This window comes from Physeter macrocephalus, chromosome 18 (genome assembly GCF_002837175.3).
Source record: "Physeter macrocephalus isolate SW-GA chromosome 18, ASM283717v5, whole genome shotgun sequence".
NCBI lineage: Eukaryota > Metazoa > Chordata > Mammalia > Artiodactyla > Physeteridae > Physeter > Physeter macrocephalus.
In genome coordinates, this window is record NC_041231.1 from 55,940,972 (window position 1) to 55,950,425 (window position 9,454).

Below are 9,454 nucleotides of genomic sequence, written 5' to 3' on the forward strand. Positions count from 1 at the left end.
GCACATCTTTCTAATGCTTGAGTCCCTCCTATGAAACCCCATGCAGTGATTATGTGCAGCATAATACATATTTTTCTTATTCAATGCATAGAATGATTCTGCCCAGAAGGAATTATATCCTGATTATTTTATGGATAAAGAAGGTAATGGTGGCTCAGAGCAGTATAGAAATTAGGCCAAAGAAATACAGCTAGCAAGCTGAGGAGCCAGGATTTGAATTCATATCCATGTGACTCACTGGTGGCTGCCAGTAACCCATGCCTCCTGGTGTTCATGCCCTGTGTGTTCCCTTCCCCTTGCATCTGGGCTGGGCCTGTGACTTGCTATAGCCAACAGGATGCAAGCAGAGTTCCAGACACAAGCTCCTGGGAGCCCTGCAGTCATGCAGGAAGACTGACCACCCTGCTGGAGAGACCATGTGGAGAGGGAAAAGCTCTGAGACCACATGGAAGAGAAGCCAGGCACCTGGCAGCCAGAGTAAGCTAAAGCCCCAGACATGTGATCCCAATGTAACCATTTCTGTTTGCCACCAGCCTTGCCAGTGCTCTGAGCTGAGGCATTGGACGTGGTGGACATTATGCTTCAACAGACATCAGGTGGAACAGAGATGATGGGGCTGAGCCTGCTCAAATCCCTGACCCACAGAACTGTTGAAAAGTGCTAAAAATGGTTGCCTTAAGTCAGTGAGTTTTGGGTAGTTTGTTGTGTAGCAATAAGTCACCAAGACACATGCTGCTGTCCTGTGGCTGAGGAGAAAGAGACAGTGATGAACTCACAAGGTCTTTGAATAAGAGGCAAGGAGAGGCGGGGAAAGAGTGGGTTAAACACGATTGTCAGGGTGGAGAGAGGGAAAAAAAGGGCATAATTATGCAGGCCTTTAAGTAGGGGAAACAAGAAGTAAAGGAATCCTTAGGTTACCTTTACCAGCCAGCATTTCTGCTCTAGAGCAAATCCTCACAATAGAATTCATGCAAAGAAAATAAAAAGGCAAGATACAGACTATTTTCAACCGGAAGGTAATAGACCAAAGTGTTTAGAGTGGCAGTCTCTGGGTGGTGGGATTGTAAATAATGCTTTGTTAGTCTTGCATATTTTCCAATTTTTCCATATTTTCTACAATAACCTCTTAAAATTTAACTTAAAAGATTTTAATATCAAACAAGGAAAAGTACATGCATTTATTCCTGTCCTGCCCCTAGGTTCATTAGAACCTTTTTTTTTTTTTTTTTCAGATTCCATATATATGTGTTAGCATACAGTATTTGTTTTTCTCTTTCTGACTTACTTCACTCTGTATGACAGACTCTAGGTCCATCCACCTCACTACAAATAGTTCAATTTAATTTCTTTTTATGGCTGAGTAATATTTCATTGCATATATGTGCCACATCTTCTTTATCCATTCATCTGTCAATGGACACTTAGGTTGCTTCCATGTCCTGGCTATTATAAATAGTGCTGCAATGAGCATTGTGGTACATGTCTCTTTTTGAATTATGGTTTTCCACGGTATATGCCCAGTAGTGGGATTGCTGGGTCATATGGTAGTTCTATGTTTAGTTTTTTAAGGAACCTCCATACTGTTCTCCATAGTGGCTGTATCAGTTTACATTCCCGCCAACAGTGCAAGAGGGTTCTCTTTTCTCCACGCCCTCTCCAGCATTTACAGTTTGTAGATTTTTTGATGCTGGCCATTCTGACCGGTGTGAAGTGATACCTCATTGTAGTTTTGATTTGCATTTCTCTAATGATTAGTGATGTTGAGCATCCTTTCATGTGTTTGTTGGCAATCTGAGGGAGACACAAGAGGGAGGGGATATGGGGATATATGTATGCATATAGCTGATTCACTTTGTTATACAGCAGAAACTAGCACAACATTGTAAAGCAATTATACTCCAATAAAGATGTTAAAAATAATAATAAAATGGAAAAAAAAAGTACATGCATTAAAAAAATTTCCATATACACAAGTGCTGCAGTAAAGTATTTGCCCTCTGTCCCATCCTTTCTTTCCCATCTTGAACCCTACAGGCAACTCCTTTAACTATTTCTAGTTTACTTCTTTGAGTGGTTAAGTCCACATCCCTAAATAATGTGCTTGTGCTTCTGTTACTTGGTTTATTAACATGAGGCATCTATTGGCTCCCTGTCTCAAAAGTCTTATTATTTTATTCAACAAACATGTTGAATATGATGTGCAGGTATTACCCAGCAAGGGCTCTTGTGCCTGCAGCACAGAAAGCCAAACTCTGACAGCAGGTGTTTTCAGCAAAGTAAGGGTTTATTGCAGGTTCCAAGCAAGGAGAAAGGGCAGCTCATGCTCAAAAGATCCAAATTCCCCAATGGCTTCCAGGCAAGGGTTTTTAAAGACAGTGTTAGAGGAGAGGGTGGGAGGATGCATGATCAGCTCGTGGAGTTTCTTCTGATTGGTTGGTGGTGAAGTAACAGGGTGATGTTTCAGGAATCTAAGCCTTCTGGTTCCAACCAGTCTAGTGTCTGTGTGCTTGTGGTCAGCATGTAGTGTCACCATCCTCCACTTGCATAGGGGTCTTAGTTTCTGCAGAAGAACTCCAAGATATGCACCAGGTTGTTAAGTGTATCCCTTTAGGAGGAGCTAGGAGTCCTATGACTCTGTTGTCCTGATCATTAACTGCTTGAGCTTGCTCTTTGGAACTTGGGGAAGGCCTAGGAGACTAAAGCCTTTTTTTCTATGAACAGGAAGTAGGGGACATGGAAGGACTTTTTTACCTGGGAAGGCCCCACAGGGTCCTGCTTGGTTTCAATCCTTCATTTTCTTTGCTGTTCCTCAATCCTAAAGGAACAGGGTTTTAGATAGAGAGATTAATCATAAACTCAGGAGAACTCGGTTTTAGGGGGACTCGGTTTCACAGGCACCATTCAAGTACTGGTAAGAGGACAGAGAATAATAAAGAGAGGGTTCCTGCCCTTTTTAGAGCACATATTCTAGTAAAGGGCGATGGCCGATCAAAAACAAAGAAAGAAATAAAATAATATCCAATAATAAAATGTACTATGGAAAAAACCACATAGGGTATGGACAGTATGGCTGAGTGTATTTTCCAAAAATTGGCTGCAGTAATATCTTCCATTCCACATGGCTCATCTAGATTCTTATCACTCACCTATCAAGAGGTAGAGTGTATTTTCCTTACCCTTGAATTGAGGTGGATTGGTGATTTACCTGTAACCAACAGAACACAGCAGAAGCAATGCCATGTAATTTCCAAGCCTAGGTTGTAAAAGGCAATGAAGTTTCCCCTGTTTGCTGGAATACTTTCTTGAGACTGTCAGCTGCCATGGGAGCAGTCCAACTGCCCTGAAGCTGCCACACTATGAGGAAGCTCAAACCAGCACACAAAGAGAAACCACACAGAGAGGTGCTGAAACTGTAAGAGAAAGAGGTGCCAAAACTGTAAGAGAAAGAGGTGCCCAGCCAGCCCCCCAGTGTTCCAGCCCCCAGCCTGTCCCCTCCAGCCACCACCTGATAGCTAGCCTGAACGTTGAGAGAGAGCCAGCCTTGGAAAGATCTAGAGGTGAAGCGGTCCAGGCAGAGGAAACAGCAAGTGAAAAAGACCTGTGTTAAGAATGAGATTCACACCAAAAGACAAAGACAAGAATTTCCACATCAACTTTATTCACAATAGCCCCAAACTGGAAACAACCCTAAAGTCCATCAACAGAAAAATGAATAAACTGGTATTAATCATACAATGGAGTACCATTGGGTCATTAATGCAATCAGTTTACTACACTTACATTCCCAGTTCCTCAAAATCATGCTGCGATTTTTCGTTGCTTCATACATCTTGTACATTTGTTTTCTAATGTTTCTAATTGGTTGTCTTTTGCTGTTGAAAGAAGAAATATATGCTTTCTTTACTACATGACTAATATCATTTAGCTTCTTCTTCCTTTTTCCTATTGTTTGAAATGTATTCCATGTTTCTTAAAAATATTCCTGTGAGAGCTCACTGAGTCTTTGATCTAAGGTGAACTGGTTGTGTTCAGGCTGCTTGAACAGCTGAGAAGCTGGAGTTTCTTTTCATAGCACTCCTTGGGGAGTTCCACTGTGTCCTATATACCACATCTTCCTTTGGCAGAAAGGATACTTGAGAGGCAAAATTTCTAAGCTCTTTCATGTCTGATAATAAGTTGGATGCCTTAATCTTTTTTTTTTTTTTTTTTTTTGGCTGCTCTGGGTCTTCGTTTTGGTGCGCGGGTTCCTCTTTGTTGTGGTGCGCGGGCTTGGTTGCCAAGCGGCGTGTGGGATCTTAGTTCCCCGACCTTTCTAAGCTCTTTCATGTCTGATAATAAGTTGGATGCCTTAATCTTTTTTTTTTTTTTTTTTTTTGGCTGCTCTGGGTCTTCGTTTTGGTGCGCGGGTTCCTCTTTGTTGTGGTGCGCGGGCTTGGTTGCCAAGCGGCGTGTGGGATCTTAGTTCCCGGACCAGGGATCAAACCTGAGTCCCCTGCATTGGAAGGCGGATTCTTAACCACTGGACCACCAGGGAAGTCCCTGGATGCTTTAATTTATTCCTTTATTTGTGACCTGTTGTTTCTTACCTGCCTGCCTAGGAAGATTGAGGGTCTTCTCTTAATCCATGATGTTCTGAAGTTTCCCTTTGGTACCTAGACTTGGGTTTAAAAAAAAACAACAACTTATTAGACCAGGAACTCAGAAGGCTCTTTCAAAGTAAGGGCATATATCTTTGTAGGAAATTTTGTTCATAGTTCTTTAATAATTTCCTTCCTTTGGTTTCCACTTTCTCTGTTTACTGACTTCCTACTATTTAGATGTTGAACTTCCTAGGGTGGTCTTCTATCTTCATTACCTTTTCTATTTTCCATTTCTTTGATTTTGTTCCATTTCCTGGAAGAGTTCCTTTTCTTTCAAACTCTCTGTTGAATTTTTTATATCTGCCATTATACTTCCAAAGATTTTTCTTGTGCTGTTGACTGGTATTTTTTCCCCCCACAGTATTCTGTTCTTGTTTTATAAATATAATAGCTTCTCAAATCTCTCTGAAGTCACTTAAGTTTTTTGGTTGTTAAATTATGCTTCCTTCTGTTCTCTAGTTTATCTCCATTTCCTCTGGGGTTAATTGTACCTTTGACTTGGTCTGTCTTTTTCATATTTCAAATTTTCTTAATGTTTTTGGTAGCCCTTTGTTAACTGTACATACCCAAGAGTAAGAGACTGGATAGATTTTTCAAGGTATTTGGTACTGAATCCTTCTACTGGTGTATATGTCACACTATTTCTTTTGGTCCTCAACTGAGAGGTGAAGTGGGCAGGGCTTATTTATTGGCAGACTTTGCTCTAGAATGAACAAGAAGGGAGTAGGCCTTGAGATGATAAGATCTCGAGATTCCAGAATGGGGACAGCTTCATTCTGGGAGCCTTCCAGGAAGTTTAGTCAGTTTCTTTAGAGTCTCTGCCAGATTGTTAACAGGATGGCTCCCAATGAATCAAACCTCCCTGTGTCCATGCCTCTTTAACAATGGCTTTACAGCTCCTCCATCAAAAGATGAAGTCTATTTCTTACCTGCTAAACCTGGTCTGGCCTTGTGATTTGCTTTGGCTAACTGAATGCAGCAGAAGTAATGCTATGCATGTTCTGGGGCCTCAGTCTCAAAAGGCCTTGCAGGCTTCAGGTTCTCTCTCTTGGAAGCATGAGCTAGACTACTGAAGTGATGAGAGACCATGCAGAGAGGGGGCCAAATGACAGCCAGAACCAAGGCCCCAGGCCATCTTAGACCCCCCAGACCTGGGGGAGCTGCCAATTGACTGCAGCCAACCCATAAAATTGTGAGAAATAATACATGAATGTTATTTTATGCCACTAAAATCTGGAGTGGTTTGTTATACAGCCATGATAACTGATACAGAGCTTTAAAATTTTTTTTTGTCTGGACTGCCTGTGTTCCACATGTGCGAGGTAGATGCAAAGTGGAGATCTAAATGCTTCAGCTATTCTGAAAACAAACATTCAAATAACCCCTGTTTTCTGCTTCGCCTTGCAGCCCTCTGCACCAAACACCTCTAAGCCTTGGATCTTTCTTGGTAAGACAGAGAGGGCTGGTTATCTGACCCAACAGCCTATTCTTTTGTTCCCTACTTAATAGCACCACCCTGATTTTAGCAGCTAAGACTGTATAATTCTAGGGCTCCTTTGCAGCTTGAGGCTGCCACATGAAGTTCTAGACAATGGGATCTAAGTGGAAGAGTTCTATGAGGTTTCCAGGCAGGCTGCTTAAATGGAATTGACCTGCTAGGAAGGGTTCCTTTTGCTCTTCTGCTCTTCCTTCTTTCTGCTGCCTAGAATGTGGATGTAATGCCTGGAGCTCTGGTTGCCACCTTGGGCCATGAGAGGATGAAAGCTATACACAAAGGATAGTAGGGTTGAAAGACCAGACTGAATGTGATGGCAGAGTGCAGCTGCCCTTTTAGTTATGCAGTGCCTACCTCCAGATTTCTTTTACATGAGAGAGGAATAAGCTTCTCTCTTGTTTAAGGTACTGCTAATTACCACCCCCTACCCTGTTTTATGTAACCGAACCTAATCCTAGCTATTATAATTTGACCTCTGCCTGTCAGCCTGGGATCTTCATCTACTGTCGATGTTTATCTTGGTTGCTTTCCTCTCTCTATTTCATCTCTAGCAGTTCCATTGGACTTTAGAATATTTTCCATATCTCATCTTATTATGCTTTTTTTGAAAATACAGAACATAATTTTAATAATGATTTTAATGTCCTTGTCTGCCAATTTTAACATCTGTATCAGTTTGTGTCTACTCTGCTGATCGAAGTTTCTCATATGAAGGTTTCCTACAGTTAATTCTCAAGGGGCTACATTCTCTTAGGTTGGGTTCCCCTAGAAGGAGACATGGACACAAGGATTTGAGTTGGGGGTGATGGCAGGAGAACTGGTAGGGGAGTAGGAAAGTAAGACAGAAGGAAAACCAACCAATGCAGGGTGTGTTAATGAGCAGGTTACTGCTCCAGGCGTCTGTGACCCACTCACACTGGGACCTGTGTGAGATTGTAGAGAACAAAGATGTCCTACCCACAAGGCAAGGAAACAGGGATATTTTTTTTTTTTTTCGGTACGTGGGCCTCTCACTGTTGTGGTCTCTCCCGTTGCGGAGCGCAGGCTCCGGACGCGTAGGCCCAGCGGCCATGGCTCACGGGCCCAGCCACTCCGCGGCATGTGGGATCTTCCCAGACCGAGGCACGAACCCGTATCCCCTGAACCGGCAGGCAGACTCTCACCCCCTGCGCCACCAGGGAAGCCCGGAAAAGGATTTTTAAACACCAACTCCCATTGGTCATTGGTTGATGGTTGCTCCAGGAGATGGCTTCCTGCCCTTCTAGCCTGCCTGTTCAGATGGGCCTGAGCAAGACTCCTGCAGCCAGAGAAAGCCCTCAAGTAACGCTTCTCAGGTGCTTGTAGTAGGAAGTGGTTGCCATATCTGGGAACGGTGTGTGCTGAGGGATATGAGCAGGACTCTGACAGTGTCTGCAATACACACCATACCTGGAGTCCAAATCTTCATTCAGCAAACAAGCAAAGAATGAGCTGCCTTCATGAAGGTCTTTGCCTTTCCCAGTGTGGGTTTCATTGACTCACTCTGACCCAATGCATGGTGTTCCTTCTGATTTATTTTTGCTCCTAGGCACTTCACCAAGCCTCGTGGTTTTTCCAAATGAAGGAAGAGATATTTTATCCTATTATATGTAGTCAGCTGATGGGGAAGGAGGTACCCTTTCAGGCTCTCAAGCACCAGAAGAACATAGCCTTCCTTCTAGCTGGGCAGCCAGCCGCCTGGCCATTCCATCTTCTGTGTCATGATGTAATTTAATTTCTAAAAACAACCCAAGTCTGGAGCCTGATGGCCTGGCCAAGTCTGGTCCATCTGGGCTGCTCTCAGAGAGGCTTGTTGAGGGCTTACACATACACCAGAAGTGGTAGAAAATGCCCAAACATTGCCAAGTGACTTAACCTCTTGGGGACTCAGTTTCCTATCTGAAAAACAAAAAAGAGGGTGTGGGAGGAGGCTATCTCTAGGGTTCCCTCAAACTTGAGGACGCTGCCTGGCCTGCAGCTCCTTAGCCAAGAGAGTCATCTCTGTCACAGATTCTCTCTAGGGACTGCTGAGTGGAGGCCGCCCCTTCACTCGGTCTCCAGACTCTTGGCCTCATTCCCTTTGACTCTGTAATCCCACACCTGAGAGTACATCCCAACAAAATACCCAGAGGTCAGATTGTCAGCATAAAGGTGTTCACCACAAATTCATAGGAGAATGGCCAGATGGTTTGTGGCATATCCAGGTGATGGAATAGGATTCAGATGACAGAGACACTGTGAATTTGTCAACGGCATACAGATTCACACAACCCATGATATGCTTTATGAAAAACAGGATATAGAACCATGTATGTAAAAGGATCCCAACTGGCTCTAATATATGATTATAAAAGATCTGAATTTTCTTTATATATAGATTTATCTATTTTGTTTATGTATTTATACAAGATCAGAACATGAATTACAGTTGATTTTTTCCCTTCTTTACCTTATTCTGTATTTTCTAAGTTTTGTAAAATTACCGGAAGTATGTATTATTTTTATGAACAAAAAGAAAACAAAAGTATTTAAAACAGTACATATTTGGGACTTCTTATTTGTCTGCAGGAGCTCTAGTGTAGGCACCAAGCATCCGCTGGACATCTTTGACTCGGTGGGCTTCATCGTCATGGCCATCACAGGTATTTAGCATTGTTCCCCGCATTCTCTAGATACAGATGATAGAGCCTGAGCCCTGTTCTTTCCTGGCTCTTGCAAATGCTGCTGTCTCGGTTTTCAGCTGAGAGTCAATGGCGTCATCTTCTGCCCAGATTTGTGCTGACTCTACAGGGGGAGGGTGACCTCATTTACTTTGGGTGGAGCTGGAGAAGGGGGATGGGAACTGCATATGGTAAAGGCTTCAATTCCAATTTGCTTTTGCTCCACAGCCAATACCTACAGCTGGATTCTCTGCTTCTTTACTTAAAAGCAAATAGACCAGGGCTTCCCTGGTGGCACAGTGGTTAAGAATCCACCTGTCAATGCAGGGGACACGGGTTTGAGCCCTGGTCCAGGAAGATCCCACATGCCGCGGAGCAGCTAAGCCCGTGCGCCACAACCACTGAGCCTGCGCTCTAGAGCCTGCGAGCCACAACTACTATGCCTGAGTTCCACAGCTACTGAAGTCCGCATGCCTAGAGCCTGTGCTCTGCAACAAGAGAAGCCACCTCAATGAGAAGCCCGCGCACCGCAGTGAAGAGTAGGCCCTGCTCACCACAGCTAGAGAAAGCCCGCGTGCAACAACGGAGACCCAATGCAGCCAAAAATTAAAAAAAAAAAAAAAAAAAGCAAAAAGACCTTG

At 43.4% G+C, this 9,454-nt stretch overlaps 1 long non-coding RNA gene across 1 annotated transcript; it reads left to right on the forward strand.

Moving 5' to 3' along the window:
* The first annotated feature begins 321 nt into the window (after window positions 1-321).
* On the forward strand, window positions 322-9,404 carry LOC114484239 (uncharacterized). The gene is made up of 3 exons (XR_003676901.2): window positions 322-477; window positions 8,722-8,795; window positions 9,042-9,404. It is a non-coding gene; the product is annotated as an uncharacterized lncRNA (long non-coding RNA).
* Window positions 9,405-9,454: the final 50 nt, after the last annotated feature.